Below are 26,246 nucleotides of genomic sequence, written 5' to 3' on the forward strand. Positions count from 1 at the left end.
GTCCGCCCCTCCCAGAAAAGGCACACCCAGCTGGGGTAGACTCCTCTTTCCCTCAACATCCAGTTCACCAAAACTGTGTCAACTCCATCTTCCTCGCGCCTCCCCTTCTCCAGCTTCTCTGGCCACCACCCAGAGGACAGAAATAGCTTCCTAACTTATCCCCCTGCGGCTCCTCTGCCCCTTTAAGCCACCGTTTACCTCAGTTCCTAGTCCGTGTCCCCTGCCCCTCTGTGTGAGCAGTGAAGACACTGATGATAATCTGCCCTACAGGGCCACTGCGGCAGCCGTGCCAGGCTTTGGAGCACATGAAACATGGCTAGTTCAAACGCAGAAGTGTTCATGTATAAAATACAGCTGACTTCAAAGACTGAGTACAAAAAGAAGTGAAAATACCTCATTAATAATTTTGTATGACATGCTGAAATGATATTATTTTGTATTACTGGGTTAAAATACATTAAAATTAACTTTACCTGTTGCCGTTTCATGAGGCCATTAGAAAACTTATGACTACATATGCTGCTTGCTCTGTATCTCGGAGACACTGTCCTGATTCACTGAGGGCACCAGCATGCCATCATTTTAATCACATGTGACCAAAGTCTAGAAAGCACAGGCCTGGCACTGGGTGGGCACCCAGATATTTGCTGGAGGCGTTATGGCCAACAATCACTACCCTTTATGCACACTCATTTAAAAACGAAAGATGGAAAATTTTACCTCTTACCAGAAGTTGAACCACACTTTGAAGTACAATTTTTATTAGGAAAACAACTTTACTTTTTTTGTTGTTTAATTCAACGAATACTTACTGAGACCTGCTCTTCAGAGCCCACCAGAGTCATGTGTCACAACTCCCAGCTGGTGCTGTCATGGGCTCACTGCTGCCCTTTTAGGAAGGAAAACCCATAACATGGGATCAGAGAAAGGCCTTCCTTGCTTCTCATATTTTGCGTTTTTACAATAAAACATCATTTGAATTTATACAAATACATAATTAAAAGAACACATATAAAGTGTTTTACCTACCTAGCTCCTTCTAATCAATTTCAGAACTGTTAAGAAAACAACTTTACACACACATGAATTTTAAGAAATACTGTCTACTTCTCTAACAATCATTCTAATTATATCATTAATTTTTAAAATTTTCCATTGTTAAATTTTCTATCAGAAGGGAAAGATATAAACTGGTAAAGACTGGAAAATCAAGATGGCCTAAAAAGACTTTGAGTCATCAACCCTCAAAACATTAGTCATCACAACTCAAAAGATCATTGTGAGAGCAGGAAAGCTAGTGGACAGGACAAGAGGAAAAGAAACAAGTAGGTGGTTATTAACATGGAAAGTCTAATAAATAACAGGTGGGTAGTGATCATCTTAAAATGTACAGTAAGTCCCCCACATACAAATGAGTTCTGTTCCAAGAACACGTCTGTAAGCCCAATTTGTTTATAAGCCCAACAGAGTCAGCCCAGACACCCAACTAGCATAAGCAGCTATGCAGTGCTGTACTGTAATAGTGCAAAACTCTTTTCACACAAACAATACATAAAAAGCAAACAAACACAAAAAATAAAGAACATCTCTAACCTCGCAGTACAGTATCTTCAAGCGTCCAGTAGTACAGTACAACAGCTGGCACTGAATGAATGGGCAAGAAGAGCTACTGCCTGGAGGAGGGAGGGGGGTGGGGGACGGCAGAGCCGCAGGGTCGTCCGCATCAGGAGACAGAGGGTGAGCTGCGGGGTCACTCCTGCCTGATGCGCATGGCATCTGATGCACAGGTGCTGGTTCCCTACTGAATTCAGTTCTATCTACCGTCCTGAAGAAACTACCCAGTGATGTCTGGGTAGTGGTCCCTTTCCTCGTCACAGGTGACACGGCAGCACTGGACTGCATCTGAGCGGCGGCTGCAACTCTTGGGGACCATTCTATGTTCAGGGCCTATGACTCAAAAGCTCACCGCACCTCCTCAAACAAAGAAAATCTCCTTGCCATTTCCTGTGTCATAAATCTCTTCTGAGCAGCACTGGCTACACCACCGCTGCTCTGCCGCCCGCTTCCGGACACCCTGGGCTTGAAACTGCACCGCTGTACCCTACGCAGTACTGTAAGGCACTCACAGCACAGCCGCTGGTGCAGACACGCACGGGACACTGCACCAGACACGGGCAGACAAGCGCTCGAACCTTTCGCAGTTCACAGATGGAAGCTTGCACACAGGGACTTAGCGTATTTAAACGTCCAATCACTATGCTGCACGCCTGAAAGTAACACAGTGCTGTATCCCAATAACCAGTGAAAAAACAAAGAAAACAAAAGCCCTGGAGGGGAGGATTTGGACCCCCACAAAGATGTGTCAGACCACCTTACGTTATGCCCGTGGCATCTGAACTACCAGAGAGGGTGGCACCCTCAGAGGGGAAGGCTTCCTCCAGTCAGCATGAGGTCTCCTTCGGAGAACACGCATTCTTGACGGCCTCACACACACACAGCACATTTCAAGACACAGTATGGGACTATACTCTGAATGAATTTCTATGTGAGTCAGGCTGGAAGCCCTTTAAAAATTTCAATTTGGGTCCACAGTAAACCTCCAGCGATCAATCACAACCAAAAGAAGAAACGCCAATGAAACTACAGTCCAGTTTACCGCCCAAACACAGAAACTTACAACTACCTGCTTACAAGACAGAGAGCTCTGCGGGGACACAAGACAAAAATCCAGGTCCCCACAAACAGGTGGCAAGAGGTGCAGGGGGAGGTGTTTTAATTGTTTTAATTGGATCTCAATTTGAAAATATTAGAAAACTCTACATATAAAAATGACCGTATTTGAGACAGTTGAAAATTTCAACTCTGACTAGGCACTGGATAGTATCAGGCAACTAGTTTGTGGGAGTTTTCAGCGAACCATAAAGGGAAAATTAACTGAATTACATCAATATTAACTCCTCTGCCTCGAAAGACACAATGACAACCCAGAGAGTAGGCAGAGATATTCACCATATTTATATCTCCTGAAAAATTCATATCCAGAATAAAACAAATCCTACCAAGCGTAGCGTGTGAAAATTTGTCCACAAACTCTTTGACACTTTTCAGAAAACGGAACTTCACTGTCCAAGGTGGGACAAGGTAAGTGACTCTCTTCTAACAAACAGAGTATGACAAAATTAAATGCCACAAGACTTCTAAGGTCTTGTCATAAAAACCATAGCTTCCACTTGGTGCTATTTCTCTCTGAGGAGGAAGTCAGTCACCATGTCTTGAGGACAGAACACTGAGGCATCAGGACAAAGGCCTGCATGAAAAGGAGCTGTGGCCTCCCCACCGCAGCCAGGACTAACTTGCTGGGCATGAAAATGAGCCACCTTGGGAAGGATCCTCCTTGGAAGGCTGATGACATCCAAGCCAAACAGCCCAGCCAAGCCACTTCCAAGTTCCTAAATCACAGAAACTATGAGATAATAAATGTTTACCGTTGTCATAAGCCGCTAGGTTTAGGGGTAACTGTTATGAATCAACAGAGAGCTAACAAGATAAAACCGATAATGCAACAAAAAAAAGAGGAGACGTAAATATCACTCTTCATTGAAAAGGGAAAAAAAAAAAAAAAGGCTTCCCGGGTAGCTCAGCTGGTAAAGAATCCACCTACAATGCAGGAGACCCCAGTTCAACTCCTGGGTCGGGAAGATCTGCTGGAGAAGGGATAAGCTACCCACTCCAGTATTCTTGGGCTTAGCTGATGGCTGAGATGGTAAAGAATCTGCCTGCAATGCAGAGAGACCTGGGTTCGATCCCTGGGTTGGGAAAATCCCCTGAAGGAGGGCAGGGCAACCCATTCCAGTATTCTTGCCTGCAGAATTCCCCATGGAGAGGAGCCTGGCAGGCTACCATCTACGGGGTCCCAAAGCGTCAGACACAACTGAGCAACTAAGCACAGCGCATTCATTACAAAAGGATAACTATGGTACGGCCAGGGCGCGGGGAGGACTGAGTGTGGCATCAGCCAATGCAAACTATCATACATAAGACAGATAAACAACAGAGTCCTACTGTAGAGCACAGGGAGACATATTCAACATGCTGTGATCAACCATGATGGAAAAGAACAAAGATATTTTGATTTCCCTGGCAGTTCAGTGGTTAAGACTCCACGCTCCCACTGCAGGGGCAGGGGTTCAATAGTTGTTCGTGGAACTCAGATCCCACATGCTTCACGGTGCAGCCAAAAATAAGTAAATAAATGAAATTAAAAAGGACATGTGTGTGCATGTGTATAAAACAATCACTTTGTGGTACAGCAAATTAACACATAAATCAACAATACGTGAATAAAACTTTATAAAATAAACTAACTGACCAAAAAAGGCATGAGAATGTACTTGACTTCACTAGCCCAAGTTACAGCTACTGTATGCATCACCACACAGCGAGGAGTGTAGGTAAAATGAAAAGGATGAAAGAGGAGCCACTCGAGCGGATGGAGTCAATGGACCTCGCACACGCTTGGGGGATGTCACCTGGTACCGCGGCTTCAGCAGAGGCAGCCACAGGTTTCCAAAGTGGAACACACGCACACCTCTACGACCAAGCAATGTCACCTCCAGGTATATCCCCAACAATCCCACACACAATGTCAAGAGAAAAGCTCAGACACACGTGAACATACCATAGATTTACGGAAGGAACGAGACTCGGCAGAGCTAGTCAACCTGGCTAAGTATCAGGACCCTGGCTGCCCTCAGCAGACAGTGTGACTGAAAGTGGACAAAGGAGATGCCTGGGACCCAGGTACCAAGGTGGGTTTCAGACTGAAAACCCATTTATGGTGTACACTCTTCTGTATTTCTATCACACTTCAATAGAGATTTAAACCAGTACGAGTCCAGGAGAGATGTGGGGACTGAAGGATTAGGCGGGACACCACTGACCTTAGGTTTATGGGGCTAGAGCTGATTACCTGAGGGTTCATTATACTATTCTATGTTTGTGGATGTTAAAATTTTCCCCTAATAAAAAAGGACTTTAAACATACATTAATATAAAATTAGATGGAACTGCTGGTAAAAGTATAAACTAATTTTCTGGCCACAGATATCAAAGGGTTTTAAAATCTATACATTCCTTGACCCAATTACGTTGCTTTGAGTTCATCCTAAGGTGTTCATCCTGAGTTAAAAGTCTTATATATAACAATGTCCAAAGAGTTAATAACGGGGGGAAAAAAGAGAGAAACATCCAAATCCAGAGGTCATAGGACATTGTGGGCACCACCCTAGGACAAACGACCAGGTCACCCACAATACACGGAACCTGAGTAACAGAGGTTTTATCTACCCCAAGGTCCTTTTATCTATCCAATGAAATACAGTCATTAAAAATGGTGTGATCCACATCATTATGTCACAAAAACATGCAAATTATGAAAACAATATGATACCACTACACACCTGTTAGAATGGCCAAAGTCCACAAGGCTGACCACCCCCCCCACCCCAGTGCTGGGGAAGGTGTGGAGCCACCGGAACTCTCAGTCCTTGCTGATCAAAGTGCAAAATGGTGCAGGCACTGGGAAGACAGTTCAGCAGTTTCATACAAAACTAAAGACATTCTTACCATATAATCCAGCAATCACTCCTTGGTATTTACCCAGAGGAGCTGAAAACACGAACAAAAACCTGCATACAGATGTTTACAGCAGCTTCTTCCATACGTGGAAGCAACCAAAACGTCCTTCAGTGGGTGCGTGGGTAGGCTTTTCCCCTCCCCTGTTTCTGGGAGGGGGAAAAGAACTTTTTTTTTTTTTGAAACATCAGGACATTCAATCCTTAACAAAGCTCACCTTCAAAAAAAAAAAGAAAAAACAACTATTTCCCAGAGCCTAACCCGCTGGGGTTTCACCGGAACCTAACCTACCTGGAGGAAGGGAATCTCCAGCTCCAGCCCCTCTAACCTTCTGCGTGAGGAAAGGGGAGCACACAACTCCAGACCACGCTAGCCATCCCGCACCACCTGAGAAGGGGAAAAAGCAGAGAAGCACCGGTGAAGGTCACAGCTCACCAAGACTGAGGCCGCGCAGCACTGCAGGACACGCCCATCCCCGAGACAACTCTACTGCGCTTCCCAAGGTCCGCTCTTCACATTTCCTTTTACCAGTGTATCATGTCTGCCTTTCAGAAAGACTGCAAAGCATACTAAGGCAAAAAGTAGCTTGAAAAGCCTGAGCAAGCATCAGAAGCAGTCATTTACAGGGCACTTTCCCGGGGGTCCAACAGTTAGGACTCCACGGTTCCATTGTAGGGGTGCAGGTCCAATCTCTGGTCAGGGCACTAGAATCCCACATGTCATGTGCTGTGCCCCCAACCAAAAAACAAAAAAAAGTCATGTATGCCAGACACGCTGGAATTATCAGAACAGAAAAGCTAAGGGCTTTAATGGAAAAGGGAGACAACATGCAATAAGATAAAAAACAATCAAAACAAAAATTCGAAGAAAGGATCAAAAGAAATGCTTCAGACCAAACACTAACAGAAACGGACAATGTCTTTGATAGACTCGTTAGCAGACTGAACACAGCTGAGGAAAGAAACTCTGAGCTTGAAGATGTGACACCTTAAATTTCCAAAATGGAAAAGCAAAGAGAAAAGACAAAAATGGGGATGAGGGGTGCAGAACATCCAAGAGCCACGGGAAACTATGGAAGGTCTAAGATACATGTAACGGGCTACTGGAAGGAGAAGGGAGAGAAGAGAACAACACTGGAAGCAATAATGACCAAGAATCTCCCCAAAGTAGTAGCAGACACCAAACCACAGATCAGGAATCTCAGCCAACACGAGCAAGATAAACGCAGAAAATAAAAACCTACCCCCAGGTATAGCATATATTGTCTACAAGAAATCCACTTTAATACAGAAACCCAACACTCTAATAGTAAAGGAATGGAGCTGTACCATACTAACACTAATTAAACAAAGTGGGAGTAGCTACAGTAATTTCAGAAAGAGAAGACTTCAGGGCAAAAAAGCCATTACAAAATGAAAAGGGGGCCAATACTCTAAGAAGACATAACAATTCTTAATGCTATGCACCTAACAACACCTAACAATCAAAACAAGTTAAACACAGATAAAACTGCAAGGAGAAATAGATGAACTCACTTTTACAGTTAGCGACTTTACTACTCCTCTATCGGAAACAGATACACCCATCAGAAAATCAGTACAGACAAAACAGAACTCAACAGCACCATCAATCAAATCAACTGTATACAGTTGATATGCATGGACTACTGCATCCAACGACAGCAAGTTACACTTTCTTAAATACACATGGAACACGCACCAGGACAGAGCGTGTTCTATGAAACACACCTTCACAAACGAAGAACAAAAAGCATACCATGTCTGCCTTTAGACCACAATGCAATCAAACCAAGTCAGCAACAGAAACACAGCTGGCAAAACCCAAAGTACTTCAGATTACAAATCACACTTCTAAAAAATGCATGGATTAAAGAAAAAATTCTCAAGAGAAACTTTAAAAATATCTGAACAAAATGAAAATACAACTTATTAAAATTAGGGGGATGCAAAAAACATTGCTTAGATTAAAATTTATAGAATTGAAAGCACATATCAAAAAAGAAAGATCTAAAATCAATAATCTAAGCTTTCACCTTAGAAGAGCAAATTAATTCCAAACTAAGCAGAAACTGAAATAATAAAAATCAGAGCAGAAAATAAAACAAGAAATCAGTAGAGGAAATCAACAAACCCAAAAGCTGAGTATCCCCACCCCTTCCCCAAAAAATCAATAAAATCAGGAAGACTTTTGCCAGACTAAGGAAAAAAGACCTGAATTACTAACATTAGAAATGAAAGAGGGGAATCACTACAGATCTCACATGCAACAAAAGGCTAATAAAAGCGTATTATGAACAACTCTATAGCCATGGATTTGATAACCTGGATGAAATGGACCAACTCCTTGACAGATACAATCTGTCACAGCGCACCTAAGACAATTTGAATAGGGCTGTATCTATTAAAGAAACTGAATCACTTACGAATAACCTTCTAAAACAGAAAGCATCATGTCCCAACGGGTTTACTGGTGATTTCTACCAAACAGTTAAAGAAAAAAAATTTTTACCAATTCTCTACAGTCTCTTTCAGAAGATAGAAACAGAAGGAATACTTCTTAATTCATTCTATGAGACCAATCATGCTCAATGCTATTTACTCAACTGCACTGAGAACTTATGTGTACACAAAAGCCTGCATACAGACGTCTGCACCAGCTTTTTCATAACTGCCCAAACTTGGAGGCATCCAAGACAGCCTTCAGGTAGAATGGACAGACTGTGGCACAACCAATGGGTATTACTCAGCACTAAAGGAAATGGGCTCTTAAGGAGTGAAAAGACATGCAGGAACCTAATTGTATATTACTAAGTGAAAGAAGCCAGTCTCAAAAGGCTACAATACTGTATGATCTCTACTGTATTTCGCTCTAGAAAAGGCAAAACTAGAGACACATTAAAAAGATTAGTGGTTGTCAAGGGTTAAGTCTGAGGCAGGGATGATCAGGCAAAGCACAGAGGACGTTTAGGGCAGCAGTGTTCTGTAGACTACTGGTGGATATATGCCATTACACACGTCTAAACTCAAAGAACACATAACACTAAGACTGAACCTAACGTGACCTGTGGACTCTGAGTGACAATGACGTGTCAGTGTACATTCACAAGGCTGGAGGGGCACGTGGGGAGACGAGGAGCATGTGGGCTTCTGGCTCTGTACTGCTGGCTCAATTCTGCTGTGGACCTAAAACTGCTCCGTGAAATAAAGTTTATTAATTTTTAAAAATGGTTAAAATGTAAATTTGTGTTATACATTTTTGTAGCAAAAAAGATCTGCTAAATAATTTTTCATTACAATAGAGCTTAAAAACATCATGCATGTCATACATCATTTGAAAAGGAAAGAGAAAAGCTTTCTAAAACAAGGTCTCCATCCACTGTTTAACAGTTGTACTTTATATAGAAAGATCAAAAGCAAAAAATCCAGCTTATAATTCAGTGTTTTACCTATTTCTGTACCAAACACGAAACTCTGAAAAGCTTCTAAGTTCGAAGTACTGTATTGTAAGAAACTAAAGGCAAGTCAAACTGTCTGTGATAGAAAAAAAAAAATCTAAAGCCCACTGGTCTGGGAAATGGCTATTAAAACACCTTCATATAAGTAATTAAAAAGGAGGCAGATCTCTGTGTACTGCATGGGAGTCGATGAAAAGTGATAAACGATTAAAAAAAAAAGTGTGTATGCCTAACACTGGGCTGCCCATTCTATAAACACACAAATAAATACACAAACAGAAGAAAATCAAGAAAACAGACAAAAAAAACGATTAACAGCAGAAGACAGAAGAGGGTCGAGGGAAGGTGAGCAAGAGAGACTTCAGTCTCACCTGTTTTTATTTTTTCAAAGTAAATATAATCACACATTAACCAATTTTTTTAAACTAAGACCTCTAAACAGAAAAATGGCAAAAGAGTAAAAAAGAAAATTTCACAACATTCTACCACCAGTCAAGATTTCAAAACCAAAGCCAGTAAGAGATTTCATAAAATAAGGTATTAATCATTAACAAAGTCAGCTTTGCCATATCACTTGTTCTATGAAAGTTTATCATTTCTACATTAATAAACTCACGGAAAAAAAAATTCGTACAAATTCAAATCACCCAAAGTTAACCTTTAATTGCAAAAAGAGAATTAATATTATTTCCATTTTACATAGAAGAAGCTGGAGCTCAGAAAGCGAAATAATTTGGAGTATATTGTCTGTATACTGTCACCCTGCTTATTTAACTTATATGCAGAGTACATCATGCAAAATGCCGGGCTAGATGAAGCACAAGCTAGAATCAAGATTGCTGGGAAAAATATCAATAACCTCAGATATGCAGATGACACCATCCTAAAGGCAGAAAGTGAAGAGGAACTAAAAAGCCTCTTGATGAAGGTGAAAAAAGAGAGTGGAAAAGCTAGTCTAAAACTCAACTTTCAAAAAAACTAAGATTATGGCATCTAGCCCAATCACTTCACAACAAACAGATGGGGCAAAAGGGGAAACCGTGACAGATTTTATTTTCTTGGGCTCCAGAATCATTGTGGATGGTGACTGCAGCCATGAAATTAAAAGATGCTTGCTCCTTGGAAGGCAAGCTATGACAAACCCAGACAGCATATTTAAAAAGCAGAGACGTCACTTTGCTAACAGAGGTCTGTATAGTCAAAGCTACGGTTTTCCCAACAGTCACGTACGGACATGAGAGCTGGACCATCAAGAAGGCTGAGTGCTGAAGAACTGATGCTTTTGAACTGTGGTGCACAGAAGACTCTTCAGAGTCCTTTGGACAGCAGGGATTCTAAACCAGTCAGTTCTAAAGGTAACCAACACTGAATATTCACTGAAGGACTGATGCTGAAGCTCCAATACTTTGGCCCCTGATGCAAAAGAACCGACTCACTGAAAAAGACCTTGAAGCTGAGAAAGACTGAGGCCAGGAGGAGAAAGCGGTGACAGAGGACAAGATGGTTGGCTGGTATGACCAACTCAATGGACATGAGTTTGACCAAACTCTGGGAAATAATGAAGGACAGGGGAGCCTGGCGTGCTGCAGTCCATGGGGTTGCAGAGTTGGACACGGTTTAGTGACTGAACAATGAACAAGGGTAAGGTGGGTACATGAGCAAGGGCAGGCTGCTGAAGGTTTACACTAATCGAGAGGCAATTCAACAGTAACTGCCACCAAAAGCTGAAAAATTTTTAGGCCTGACAATATGGTACATGGCAGGAATGGACTCTTCTTTTTTCAGGGAATAAACACAAACATGCCCGGTAATGTTTATCCTTAATTCTCACAACAATTCTGCTAAACCGGCACGCTCTCTCTGCCCTGTGCCCCTACAATCCCTTCTCATTCTTTCCTCATTGCCCTAGAAGATTATCAAACTTCATTTTTTGAAAGTTGATGAAAACAGTAGTTATAATGCCTGTGCATTTCAAACTCCTTGGCATCACTGAAAATTACCAGGAAAGGCCTAAAAGTAGCAATTAACTGCTTACTCCTAGGGTCAGCAGTGCTGACACCAAACCCCTTAACCCTTCCTTAGTTTATAAGGCTTGCTAACCAGCCTCACAAAGGGAGTTCCAACCTCCGCAGCCTACACTAGCTATGTCCCTCCATTTCTCTTCTCACTGATTAGCTGGAATAAGAAAAGACTTTGTATAAAGAAATACCAACAAGTATGAAACCATCCCTCCTCTCCCCCAGGAGAGGCCAAGTACTCTAAATGCTGAACTCCACTCTTTCCATTTCCCAAAGACAGATTTGGCCGGTAATCTATTTTGGTCCACATCCCTTTTCCAGATTGTTTTTGGTGTTCTATACTTGGCTAGAGTTGCATTTAAGGTTCACATAAATGTTTTCTAGCAATCAAAATGATCTTGTTTCAAAAAGGTAACTTATTCTGGAAATCTTTTCCATTTCTGGATATAAAAATGAGCTGCTTCAATCATGCCTGACTCTTTGTGACCCCATGGGCTGCAGCCTGCCAGACTCCTCTGTCCATGGGATTCTCCAGGCAAGAATACTAGAATGGTTTGCCATTTCCTCCTCTAGGGGGTCTTCCCCACCCAGGGATCGAATCCTTGTCTCTTACATCTACCTGCATTGGCAGGTGGATTCTTTACCGTTATCGCCATCTGGGAAGCCCCAAAATGAGCCAACCAACATGGAAGAGCAGAAAATCTTTAAGAAATTCTTTACTGACACTCCATTTAAAGGATGGAGAAAAAAATCACATCTGCCAGCTCTTAGGTAAAATGAATATCCCCTTTTACTTGTAATTTTTAAAGTTTTTTTGAATACTGGTTGAGACATATCCAAAACAGTATCTGGTACTTGATTATTTAAAAGCAGCAAGACACCAAAAGAGCAAACCAACACCAGCAACCTAAAAATAAAAAAAGACAACGTACCTGCTGGACTTGTCAACATGAAGAGCACATTAGGTACAGAATATCTCAGACTCCTGGAGGAGGAACAACTGACAAGTCATTTATAATTAATCACAATAACAAGTGGAAAAAGACAGGAAATACTGTCGAAGCGCTCAGGGAAAACAATGAAAACAACCATCAGCCTAGAACTAGGTAGCAGGCCAAACGCCTTTCAAGAATGACAGCATTCTTTTGTAATGCCCCATCTGTAGGATTTTAAGAGCAGCAAGATGAAAACTGGGCAGCAGATGCACCTAAATCAGGAAGGTCACAAGACTAAAAGCATTCAAAAGTTTCTTATAAGGATAAAGATATCAATTGGTAAAGCGTCTGTCTACAATGCGGGAGACCAGGGTTCGATCCCTGGGTCGGAAAGATCCCCTGGAGAAGGAAATGGCAGCCCACTCCAGTACTACTGCCTGGAAAATCCCATGGATGGAGGAGCCTGGTAGGCTACAGTCCATGGGGTCGCAAACAGTCGGACACGACTGAGTGACTTCACCTCACTTAGGTTAAATATGAAATGTCTAAGATCACCAGAAGTGTCTAATCTCTTACTGAGTACAGGCAAAAAGAGTAGACAGGAATTAAGGGGGAAAAAATCCCACAATACATAGGCAAGAAAAGAAAAAGATAAGGAAAAAACCCCAGTTAGAAAGCAAAAATACCATAGTAGAAATAAACCAAATACTTCAATCACAATTAATGTAAATTAGTTGAAATACGAAAAGTCGAATAATGAAAATGCAATCCAGCTGTGTGCTGCTTTCAAAAGGCACACCCAAAGACTACACTTAAGAAGCAGAAAAATACTTATCAGGCAAACATTAATTAAAAGTCACTTGGTACAGCTATGCCAATATCCGACAAAATGCATTTGAGTGGAAAAAATGTTCCTAGAAACAAAGATTCACTACAGAATGACACACTGTGCGAGTCACCAGAAGCAACTCTAACTTATAAAGATGAGGCAGAGACGGAGAGCCGCGGCATCCAGCAAGCCCTCCAGCACGAGGAGAGCTTACAACGCCCTCTCTGTACCCAAGGGAACAAGCAGCCGGTATTAGTTAAGGACACTAGTTTGAATGAGACGCCAGTTAATGTGCTTCATCTAACAGACACGGGGAAACCTGACCTTAAAATTAGAAACGCATTCTTCTTAAGCACACGTGGAATAAAAATTTGCCACTAACTAGATGCCGTTAAAACAGCCTCAACAAATTTCAAAGAATAAGCATCACATTATGCTCATACATTATGAGCACAATGTATGCTAGCAATCAGTAACAAAACTTAAAAGATACATATACACACGCACATCAAGATTTTTCAATGTACTTTCTAAACCTCTAAGTCAGAAAGAAGTCAAAATGAAATTGACTGAATATATTATCTGAATATATTCAGAACTGAAAGATAAAAATCCTACACAGCAAAAGTGTTATTTAAAGGGTAATTACTACTCTATTTACATATATATAAGTACGTATTATGCATGCTAAAAATTAAGGACCTAAGAATCCTGTTTAAGAAATTAAATATTAATAATTAATTACAAGTCAGGCAGATTCCAAAAATAAGAAGTTATAATTTTCTTCCAATATAACTGAAAATTCAGACAAAATGAGTTTTAGAAAAACATAAATTACCAAATGTGACTCAAGAAAAAGAAAAGACTCTAATGATCCTATAAATATTAAAGCAATCAAATCAATAATTTTTAAATCTCAGACAGAAAACACCACACCCTTATGGTTTTAGAGGCAAGTTTTATAAGACACTGAAGGAACAAATAATCCTAATTTTACTTATGAACCCTCTAAGAAAATAAAAAGGAGGAAACACAGTTTATTTTATGAGACTAGAATACTCTTGATAACAAAACTCATAAGGCCGATACAACAAAAAAGGAAAATTAGAGATCATTCTTACCAATAAACATAGATACATAAATCCTGAGATATTAGCAAATTAAAAACAAAAGGGGTGGGAGGAATTCCCTGGCAGTCCAATGGTTAGGACTTTTCACTGCTGGGGCCCAGATTCAATCCTTGGTTGAGGAACTAAGATTCCACAAGTATGGAAAGGCCAGAAAAAAAGCCCCAAACAAACAGAAAAACAACAACAAAAACATGAAACATACAAAAACATATATAACAAAAACAAAGCAAAAAAACCTTTTTTAAAAAGAATACATCATTATCAAGTTGGAAAAACTTTCATATCATCATCTCGACAGATGTAGAAAATGCATTCAATTAGGACTTCCCTGGCGGTCCAGTGGTTAAGAATCCGCCTGCCAATGCAGGGGACATGAGTCTGACCCCTGGTTAGGGAACTGAGGCCCCACACGCTCTAGAGCCCCTGGTGTGCGACAAGAGACGCCCACACACCACAGAGAGCAGCTGCTCCACTGGCCACAGCTAGAAAAGCAAGACCCACCACAGCCAAGAGGAAGTAAATAAGTGAAAAATTTTAAATGCATTCAGTTAAGTTCAGTGCCCACTTGTGAGCTGTTTTTTTTTTTAATTCTCCGTAAACTAAGGTTGAAGAAATCTTCCTCAACCTGTTAAAAGAAAAAAAAAGTATCCACACACGCAATGGTAAAAGATAAAAGCATTTGCCTTAAAACTGGGACTGTGATAAGGATGCCCGCCACGACCATCTATATTCTCCACTGGTGATGGTTGCCATGCAGCAACACAGTAAGACTAGAGTAAAATATATTAAACAATAAAAGGACTGGAAAGAAATGAACTGTCATTATTCATAGATGAGATGATTATCTACACAAAAACCCCAAGAGTCCACAAGCAAATTATTATCAAGCTAGAGAAGCTACTAGATATAATAGCCACATACAAAGTCATCTGCATTTTCATTTGCCAACAAATAGAAATTTTTCACTTAAAAAAATAATTTACAACAGCAACAAAAAAAGTAACCAAAGAATAAATCTAACAAAAAATACGCAAAATTTGTAGAAAGAAAAGAATATAAAACTTTTAAAAAGACAACTACCTATAAACCAAAAAATCTATTTCCTCTTCTACCTGAGTAGTATAAAGGACAGAAGAAGATTGGAAAATACTAAAATCCATTTTTGTCCTTTTAAACACCTTTTAAAAAAATCCCATAAACACAGTAAAACATTCACAAATTGGGAAAAGATATTTGTCACAAAGATAATAAGAATCAGAATATATAAGAATTCCTACAAATAAGAAAAATCAAACTCAAGAAGAAAAAATAATAAACAGGAAAAAAAGAGAGACATAACAGGTATTTCACAAAAGTAGAAATCTAAATAGCCAAAAAAGATTGCTCAACTTCGTTAGTAATTTGAAAAAAGAACATTAAAACCATGCAGTGATAAATAAAAGTGGGCAAAGAACTACTTGAATAGACTTTCCTCTAAAAAAGATCCACAAACAGCCAATACATACATGACAAGATGCTCAACAATATTAGTCATTCAGGAAAGGGAAAACCACAATGATACACCACACTTCACACCCACTAACACGGCTGTGAATTGTTTCTAAACGGAAAAGAATATATATTAGTGAGGACGTGGAGAAATTAGAACCCTGGGATGGTGTTGGTGAGATGTAATATGGTACAGTCACTTTGGCAAACAGTTTGGTCGTTCTTCAAAATTTTAAAACACAGGAACATTACCCAACAATTCCACTTCTGAGTACACACCAAGAGAAATAAATACCTACGTCCCTCCAAAGACTCATAGGCAAACACTCACAGCAGTATGGTTGGTAACAGTCAAAAAGTGGAATCAAGCCAAACATCCACCAACTTACGAATGGATAAATAACGGCATGTCCATGTGCTCAAATGCAACAGAGCACTAATACTGAAATATGCTACAAGGATAAACCCTGAACACATGCTGAGCAAAAGAAGCAAGTCACCAAAGACCACATAGGGTATGACTCCATCTACATGAGACGTCCAGAATCGTCAAGTCCGTAAGAAAGTCCATTAGTGGCTGCCCAGGGGTTAGGTGGAAACAGAGTCACCGCTAACAAGTACAAGGGTTCTTTTTAGGATGGTGAAGTGTTCTAAACATTAGATTGTGGTGATCATTACACAATTCTCTGAACACACTAAAACCTATTAGACTGTACCCTTTAAATGGGTAAACTGTAACATGTAGTTACATCTCAATAAAACTAGGAACTGATAAGATGTAAGGTCATAACCACCAATCTGACAAATATAAAAAAGTCTGACAGTACCAAGAGCTGGCAAAGATGTGGAACACCAGTGCTGGCAGGAGGGCACGTCTAACTAAAGTCCAGTTACTTTTAACCAAGGTTCAAACTCTACAGGTCCCACCACCCTGCAATTCTAAGTCTCTCCAGGCTTTATACCTTGCAGAAATGTTTTTTGCACTTGTCCAAAGCCATATTGTTCTTTACTGGAAACAATCCTATCCCGTAAGGATAGGACAAAGAATATAAAATGAAATATATTCAGTCTGAAAAAGAACACAGAAGCAAAAAGGAATAAACGACAATTACACACATCAACATGGGTTTCCCAGGTGGCTCAGTGGTACAGAATCTGCCTGCCAATGCAGGAGACGTAGGTTTGATCCCTGTTGGAAAGATCCCGGGAGAAGGAAAAGGCAACCTACTCCAGTATTCTTGCCTGGGCAATCCCATGGACAGAGTAGCCTTGAAGGCTACAGTCTCCCATGGGGTCGCAAAAGAGTCTGATACAACTTGGCAACTAAACACATCAATGTAGCCAAAACTCATTATCTGCAGGGCCTCACTTCCCTCCCTTCCCAGGTTCAAGTCCAGGCCTCACCATTATAAACACCCCCTTTCCCTTCTCTCTTTTTCACCTGGAGTATAGATCTTTTCAACGCTGTGTTCACTTCTGCTTGCTCTACAAGGTGACTCAGCTACATGTACACATGCAGCACCCCCCACCCAGGACCCCACTTGTCTAGATCACCACTGAGCACCAGCCGAGCCCCGCACCACAGAGCAGGCCCCACCAGCTCTCTACCTTACACAGCAGTGGCCTTCTCTTGCTCTGCCACTCTTGCGTGCGGAAACCACAACTGCAACACTGCCTACTCTAGTCCCAGGAAGAAGAGCACAACCGCTTTTTTCCACTTTAAACTAGGTTGGCTCCCCCGAGGAGCCCATTCCACACTGCAGATCCATTTACATTCTTTCTTTCCATAGAATACTCCGGCACTTTCTCCTCACAGACCACCTGCCCCTGAAAGTGAAAGTCGCTCAGTCCTGTCCGACTCTTTGCGACCCCATGGGCTATACAGTCCGTGGAATTCTCCAGGCCCTACTCACCCTCATTTTCACTGACTGATAACTCCTTCCTGTTTCACTTAGAAGAAAACCGTCCTGGGCTTCCCTGGTGGCTCAGTAGTAAAGGATCTACGTGCCAACACAAGAGACACAGGTTCACTCCCTGGTCGAGGAAGATCAACTCAGCCTGTGCGCCACAACTACGGAGCCTGCGAACCCCGACTACTAAGCCCGCAAATCTGAGAGCCTGGGCTCTGCCACGAGAAGCCTGTGTATACAGAGCAGACCCCCCTCGCCCCAACTAGAGAAAAGCCCGAGCAGCAACAAAGACCCAGAACGGCCAAAACAAATAAAGTGAATTAAAAAAAAAAAAAGAAAGAAAACAGTCCTGCTCCCACCATGCGAGCTCCCCAAGTCTGCTCTCCGTCCTCTCACCAAGCAAGAGCCGGGGGACGCTCCCCGTGGGTCCATTCCCTGTCTCCTTCCCAGCAAATGCATGTCATCAGGTGTGCGTTCTGTACAGATATCATTTCCCACCAGTAATACAAAAACACTGTAACTTCGCCATCTCAACAAAGCCTTCTCATGGTCCCAACTCTCCCTTTAGCGCTGTGGCAAGTGCCCATGAAAGGGCTTTCCTCTGGGCCCTCTGCTCTCAAGCCCTCGGGAAGCCTCCCTCCCAAGCCCTCCCCACACCACCGCGTGCGGACTGCTCCCATCGAGACCATCGATGACTCATGTGCCACCGAAGCCACAGGACAAGCCGGGGCCCTCAGGCCACTCGAGGGCACGGCAGGAGCACTGCGCGGGGACTCTCACTCCCTCCCCCTGGAAGACCCCTCCCCTGACTTCGGAGATTCAAGGCCCCCCTGCTCCTCCTCGACCGGAAACTGCCTGGCCCACTTTTGCTCGCTGCCTCGGCCCTCACCCTACACTCACTCAGCATCAAGGACTTCTAAGTGTCAGAGAACACTGAACGCTCTCACATCTGTCTTCAGCCAGACCTCTCCCCTCCACTCCGAACACCTTCACCCCACGTGGCTCCAGGAGGCTCTCTGGAGTTTCACAAGAGCAGCGGGTCTGGACCCCAACTCTTGACCTTACTTCAACAACAGGTGCTGCCCACAATCTCGACCACAAGCAGAAAGCTCTGGTCGGTAGGGAGCACCTTCAGCCTGCTCTCTCAGCCACGTTCAATCTGCCAGCAAATCCTGGCGGCTCTATCGTCCACAGGCATCCAGCATCCACACCCTCACTGCCACCCCTGTGCCCCTTCAGTTCAAGCTGCCGTCACTGTTCCGGAGGGTCCTTGGCACCAGAGAGACAACTCTTCTTAACACAGTTTCAGGGGACCTTTTAAAACCATATAGCAGATCTCATGTCACACCACTACCTAAAACACTTCCATGACTTCCCATCTAATTCACAGAAAAAGGCAAAATCCTAACCCTGGCCTGCATGAATGGCTCCCACCCCACCAGGCTGGCCTCTGTCTCCCCAACACACCAGCTACAACCCTTCTTAGCACCACACGCATATTGGACTCTGCCTAAAGACTCCCCGTCCCTCACCCCCACCTGCTGATGTTCAGAGGTCTCAGGAAGGCCCATCCTGACCACCTTATCCAATCTGCACACAGCCCCCACCCAGCCACTCCCAGCTGACTCTGCTCCCAGCTGTACCACCCATGACAGCTGCCATCTCTGACTCACCTGTTAACCGTCTTTCTCCACTAAAATGTAACTTCCCGAGGACAGGGACAATGACAATGTCTTTTTGGCTCACTACTAATGTAGTCAGCATCACAACATATGTCTTAGTGCCTAAGTACTCAAACATACAAATGAATCTCAAAAAGCAGTAAGAGGAGAGAGGGTGAGTTACACAACAAAATGATTCAATTTATACAAAGACATGCAAAAACTAAATTACTTTATGTAAGGATAAAAGGATACATTCACGGGTGCTAACACCATAAAGTTAATCAACAAAATGACACTCGCAGGGCAGCCCTGCTTAAGGGAGGTGAGAAGAGGGAGGAATGGGCAGGGGGGGGTCATACAGGAAGCCAAAGGTAACGCCACAGTCCGTCACTTAAACTGGTGGTCTTAACATTCAATATCTGTACACATGCCGATACAGACGCTTGGAATGTACCATCCCATTAAAAATTAAAATAAAAAAATAGGTTAGAACAAGACAGGTCAAACCCAGCCCACCATCTCTTTTTGTAAAGAAAACTCTATGAGAAGCTTCATTTGTTCACGTGTTGACTATGGCTGCCTTCACACCACAGAGGCAGAACTGAGTGGCCACAGAGCCCGCAGAGCCCAACGTATTCATTAACTGGCCCTTTACAGAGCACAGCTGTCTGGTTATAATGTGCAATTTGTTAACAAATTAAGAGCAACATTTAAAAGAGCCAATCATCAATCCTTCAAGGACGTCCCTGGCAGTCCAGTGGTTAAGACTCCACGGTTTCACTGCAAGAGGCTTGGGTTTGATCCCTGGCCGCGAAACTAGGATCCCACATGCCACACAGCTGAGTACAAAGATAAATAAAAGTTCAAAAAACAAAAGGAAAAAAAAAGTGATCCTTCAAGACATGTGTGATTATCTCACAGCACAGAACATTGAAAAAATATGGCTCTATATAACACGAGGGACTCCAAAGCAAAGTTTTTTATACTGTCCTCCAGCACCAGAGAGAGAGATCTTAAAGACGAATATTTCAGAACGTGCTTGCGTGCTCAGCTGTGTCCGACTCAACAAAACCTCAAATTTATCATCTCTACTCTCACCACAGTAAAAAAAAAAAAAAAAAGAAGAGTCACATCTTAGCAAGTAAAATCTGTATAAAATAATGCAAACTTGGGGGGCGGGGACACCACCACCTAACTCTGTGCCCTGCCCTGCCCTGCTTCACCACCCCCAGGCTTCCTCAGAGCACCCAGTCACACCTCCAAGGCCCTCCACCATAGCATTCCGCTCCATTTCCTCAGGGCGTTTCCCTGCAGCTTTATTAGTCATTTCTGACCTTATTTCACTGTTACTAGCAAGAAGGCTGATAACAATAATAATACCCAAACAAATATTACTGTGTACTAGGCACTGTACTAATCAGTTCACATTTAATATTCATTTCACAGATAAGGAAACTAAGGAACCGAGATGTCATCTAATATTATGATTACACAGCTGGAAGACTGGGAGCCAGAACTCAAAGTCAGCTATTTTAGATCCTTTGCCCTCTTGCCCTCCACAAGATACTCTGACCTGAGAACAGAGAACGGGTATTATCTGAGAAAACTCCCTTAGTTTAACATAGTATACCTATGATAGGTGCCAAATGCACAGCTGCTGTATCATCTGTGAGTGTAATACTAAACCGAGGACACAAGGTCCACGGTTGCGGGGGTCGGGGATCATTCAAAGGGTGGTGCTTAATCAGAAGGGACTGGGTCTCCTGGAAGGCAGCTGAGGCAGCTGTGAACTGCCCACTGCCCAGAGGCAACAGAAACCCTGTGTATCTCTGTCAACAAAATGAAACCAGGAGGCACTACCCCTCATCTACGACAACGACAAACACAGCAAAACACCGATTCAGAAGTTAAATGTTTATTCTTTACTGTTTAATTTTTATTGGAGTATAGCTGATTGATTACAATGTTGTATTTATTCTTAACTCTCAGTGAGTTCCAGCTATGTTATTGTTGAAACAACTGACACTTAAAATTATGGTCTAGTGGGGCCACCAAAACCCTAAGGCCTCACCCAGGAACTGAGATTTCTCTGCTGCCTACAGGCCCTTTCTCCCACATGACCTAAATTTTCTCTAATATCAATGACCTCCAAAACCATGATTCTCATGAAAGGAAGCGCCAAACAGCCAACGGAGTCAATACTTGTCAATGTTCCTCCCACCATTGCCTCATCTGGAGAATGAAAGCCCAGGCTTCACCAAGATCCAGCCAGTGTCTCCTGACCAAGCCTCACTGGACAGTGCAAGCCAGCCCAGCATGTGCCTCAGTGGCCAGTACAACTGCCGCCTCACCTGCCCCGCTCAGGGTCTCAGGGCGCCACGCGTTCTCAGGCAAGCACCCCTTCTCGTCAGTGTCTCCAATTCACTGCATTAGTGTTTAGATTTACATACAAGTACAGGGAACTTTAGGCTCTCACTAGCGATCCACATAGCTTTCTCCAGGTCTGACTCAACATTCAGTCATACTTTTATTTCTGCAGTCTTTTTACTTTTCTGCAACCTTTTTCATGCTGCTTCTTACTGTTTCAAAAAAAAAAAAAAACCCAATCTCATTCATCTTTCCTTTGGGCCCCCAGATTTCATGGCAGTCAGCCTCTGGGACACACAGACCATTCCAAGTTAATACACACTCCCTCTGTAAGAAATTCTGGAATTAATAATACCCTTTCTCCAGAGTTGCCGAGAAGTATAAAATCAGAGTCTCTTTGTATCGGGAAAGATGTTCATAATCTATTCGAATCTATTTATATAAAATCAGTCGACTGTGGAGTCTTCACTAATACTTAATAATAAAGCTGGTCAACACCAGCCAGCAGAAGTGAGAAGTAGTAAACCGCCTCTACTTGGATCTTTGTGAGCCTGAGACACAAAAGCATCCCAGTTAAGGTGGGAAGCCTCTCCAGTCCCGCCAAGGTTCCCTTTCACTGGCTTCTTTACCACCCAGCCAATCTACCTGACATGCAGATGTCAGTTCATAAACATCCAAAACGTGAAACAAACTGGGCATTGATCCGACTAGTAACTCTCTCTCCTCCCAGTAAAGAAAAATAAAGGGGGAGGGAGGAAGAAAGGGGGTTCCCATGGCAACTAAATCTAAGCCAAAGTCAAAAGGCCACAAAAACAAATCTCCAGTCACCTCAATCCAGACTGCAGCAAGAAAAAAACCCATTCTCACTGGAAGCACCGTGGATTTCAAGGACACTCAAGACATTTAGCATGAATCTACACCAAGCCTCTGATCAGTAGGGAAAATGAGCTTCTCAAGTTTGATCAAGTCACAGCCAACATCTATGGAGCAAAAGACAACACAGGTCAATCCTATCTGTCATTACAAAACAGCTTCACCAGCACTGCTGCTGCTGCTAAGTCACTTCAGTCGTGTCCGACTCTGCACAACCCCAAAGATGGCAGCCCACCAGGCTCCACCGTCCCTGGGATTCTCCAGGCAAGAACACAGGAAGAATAACAGCATTGCTTTTTAAGACAAACCAAACCAAAGAGGGAAGTGGAAGTTAACTATTTAATACCTATGAGAAACAAAGGTGTAACTACTTCACTCTTTGACAACAGACTTTAACCATTACAAGCCCCTTCCTCGAAGCCTCTAGGGCCTCTCACGGGAGTCTGCTTGCTCACGCCACACTACTCAGTTCCCAAGCTGAGCTGCCTCAACACAAAGGACGTCCCTTGTCAGCGCTGCCTCCCCTCAAGGCGGCAGGTCCTCAAGTGCCTGTTCACGAGTGAATCCCTGATACTGTTCCTGACAGAGTAAGGGTTCAATATATTTGCTGATCAAACAAATGTAGATAGCAACATTCCTGGCTTTTCTGTGAATGATCCCATTATCTCCCTGGTAATGCTCTGTCCCCACCACCTCCGTGCCACAGCACTGCACTGGGTTTAGGGCAGCCAAGAGTGGCGGAGACGCGTACGATACTATATGACATCTCTTATGTGCAATTTAAAAACAATTCAAATGAATATACATGCAAAACAGAAACAGACAGGTTTAGAGGCTTCCCTGGTGGCTCCTTGATAAAGAACCTGCCTGCAATGCAGGAGATGTGGGTTCAGTCCTGGCTCAGGACAATCCCCTGGAGAAGGAAATGGCAGCCCACTCCAGGATTCTTGCCCGGAGAACCCCATGGACAGGGAAGCCTGGCAGGCTACAGTCCATGGGGTCTCAAAGAGTCGGACATGACTTAGCAACTACTCACACAGAAGAAATAGACGGTGGAGTGGTCACCTGTCATTCTCGGCATCTCAGTGAAAGTCGCTCAGTGGCGCCGACTCTCTGCGAACCCACGGACACATAGCCATAGGCCAAATTTCAGGACGAAGGAGTAGATCTCCTGGATCTCCCTTTTATACGTCCAGACTTCTAACGTTCAGTTGGCAAAAATCTGTAGTTTTATAGTAACATTCATCCCACTCAATACATTAGGATCATCCGTATTCTAAGGATGTGAGAGAAAAGGATTTCTCTTTCACTGCACTACATCTCCCCAGAGGGAAAAACACTTGCCCACTCCGGTTAGAGTTCAGGGTTCGGGCAAGCCCCCTGTGGTAGCAAGCAAGGGTCACCGTGTTAAAAGATTAGCATTCAATCTGCCTCTCTCCTGCCTTGCAAAGGGCAGATTTGGCAAACCAATCCAGGGCTCTCTCTCTGAAAACAGGCCTTCATTAAAATAATAGTAATAATGAAGCTGGCATCTAAAACCAGAATTGACAGCTGACTGACAGGATGAGGGAAAAAATGACAAAACTCAAAAATCACAGCACGATAAGGTCATTTAGCACAGCTGTTAAGAGCCCTGAACACCTCAAAGTTTCAGCACAATATGTTGATGGATTCTCATGAAGCAAGAGGAAAAAAAAAGTTTCTCACTTTATAAAATATTCACTTAAAAAATGTTTTTTAAAGTTCAGACTTCAGGCACCTAAAAATAATGTATGTATACCATCTTTCCCCATTACTGTCATGTCCAAGTAGGATCGAGGTATAGACAAAGCTCACAGGTAACAGACCCACACGTAGCTCCTAAAATCTGTGGTCTAGTGGTTCCAGAACCTAGTTGCACATCAGTATTACTTGGGAGCTTTTAAAACCATTCTCACTCTCACCACACATTTACAGAACAGTCTTGAAAAGTACTCCAAATGACCGCAAAGCAAGTCAGGTGAGCGCCTGTCTAGAGCGGGGGTTTCCCGCCCCCAGCACTACTGGCAGCTGGGACTGGCTGCGTTTGGGGGGGGGGGGGGCTGCCACCTTGGCACCACAGGGTGCTGCACAGCTGCATCCCCGGCCTCCGCCCTCTAGAAGCACTGCCCAGCCCCACAGATGTGACAGGCAAAATTTACTTCTCCAGACATCACCAGATGGTTCTTGGGGGCAAAATCCGCCCCCTCAAGTTGAGAACTACTGCTCTAGAGTAAATAAAAAACAGTCATCTGAGGCTCCTTTAAGAAGGGAAAAAAATAAGAAAACTTCTTAAAGCCAAGGTGTCAGGTCTATTTTGTCCATCCAGCTCACCTAAGAAAAAGTAGTCAACTCCACTCGGCCACACCAGGGCTCAGATCTTGACTTATGAGAACCAACCACAGCCTCTTGTGCTTTGTACGTAAATAAACTCAGTGCTGAGTTTTAATTGAGCAGATGGTTACAAGAACTTCACTGTCACTACCATTCTTAACCATTCTGTATCAGTAAGAAAGCATTGTAAAATTTTAGACGAATATATGCTCAGGCTGCCTCTCAAATATCCCATATATAAAACCACAAGATTCAAGTTTATCAAAGAAGCAAACTAAATACCAATTCTGACAAATACTGTTTTAAGGAAGATGTCTTATCTGTAGTAAGCACATTATCTCTGTACCACATCAGTGCCAAAATTTATTTCAAAGAGACTAAGCAAACCTCACCCTGTCAGGCCGTAATTTCATCACTATTCATTTTCTGTCCAGTTATGGTCCGATTCTCAAACTGCCAGGCAGTTAATTGAAATCAGCAAGTTTTGTTCTGCTACACTGTACACAAAAGCTAGTTTTGTATTCTAAAACAATCTTCTTCCCGTTTTTCAGTAAGTTACACAAGCAAGATGTTCAACTCTACTTAAGACAGAGTCTATCAAAATAACATTTCCCAGGGCAACAAAGCAAGCCAGGTCCCAAGCAGGTAATTCCAGGGGAAGGACAAGCCTGGTCTCAAGCAGCAGGGAGAAGATCACAGGGCAGGAATCAATAGACTCTGAGTAGATGCGTGAGTGGATGGCATTGTTAGATATTCTAGACTCCAATCAAACGTAACTGAAATGCAAAATAACTTCGAAAGCATCCACCAGGACAACAGTTATTTCCCAAACTAGCTTCACTGAAGAATATTTCAACACACAGTAACCTTTCAAACCTCAATAAGAACCCAGGAGCACACTATGAAACTCTGGAGTTACTACTGATTTGGGGGCCAATCACACGCAATAAGCGGTATTCAAAAGCACAGGAGGAACAGAATCTGACGTGAGCTCCTGGTGGGCTTTTATTTAACCATCTCTTCAACAAGCCAGTCTGAGACATCACCACTAATGACTCCAGAAAACGTCTGTAAACGTAATCAATCCTCAGCCACCCTCTCCTGGGTGGTTCTCAGCCGGAAAGACTCTTAAAAACACTTTAGAGCTTTCTAAAGACAGTCACCAAAAGCCAGGACTTAGACACTCATGTGACTTCCCAATACTATCTAAACATTTAAAAATCAAATCCAAATTAATAACAGCCACTAATTACTAAGCGGATTCCTCAGGCCAGGCACCGTTTCTAGCTGCTTTACACATTATTAACTCATTTCCTTCCGACAGACTTCTGAGGCAGACACTGCTGTTATTCCCGTATTAGAGAAGAAGCAGAGAGGTTGAGGGACTTGCCCAAGGTCACAGCGCCAGAAAGTGGCGAAGCCAAGATCTGAAAACCACGCCGTCTAACTCGACAGCAAAGGAAGCTCCAACACCACCCCTTAAGTGGATTTTCCAGCGGCTGGAAATCTGGAGCCTCTTTCCCACTTGCTGCCTACCTACAACGTGACCTTGAGGACAAAATCGCAGTCAA

General features: G+C 42.9%; 1 protein-coding gene across 14 annotated transcripts in view; it reads right to left on the minus strand.

Annotated features, from left to right (window-relative positions):
• Positions 1-26,246, minus strand: part of PPP6R3 (protein phosphatase 6 regulatory subunit 3) — a 125,271-nt gene that overhangs the window by 97,865 nt on the left and 1,160 nt on the right. For 9 of the 14 annotated variants that reach the window (XM_027531753.1, XM_027531745.1, XM_027531758.1 and 6 more), the window contains exon 2: positions 5,926-6,021. The exons of the other annotated variants lie outside the window; for them this stretch is intronic. The gene's annotated coding sequence lies outside the window, so the exon portion shown is untranslated. The remainder of the gene's footprint in view (positions 1-5,925; positions 6,022-26,246) is intronic. 14 annotated transcript variants of the gene reach the window in all.

This window comes from Bos indicus x Bos taurus, chromosome 29 (assembly GCF_003369695.1).
Source record: "Bos indicus x Bos taurus breed Angus x Brahman F1 hybrid chromosome 29, Bos_hybrid_MaternalHap_v2.0, whole genome shotgun sequence".
Classification (NCBI taxonomy): domain Eukaryota; kingdom Metazoa; phylum Chordata; class Mammalia; order Artiodactyla; family Bovidae; genus Bos; species Bos indicus x Bos taurus.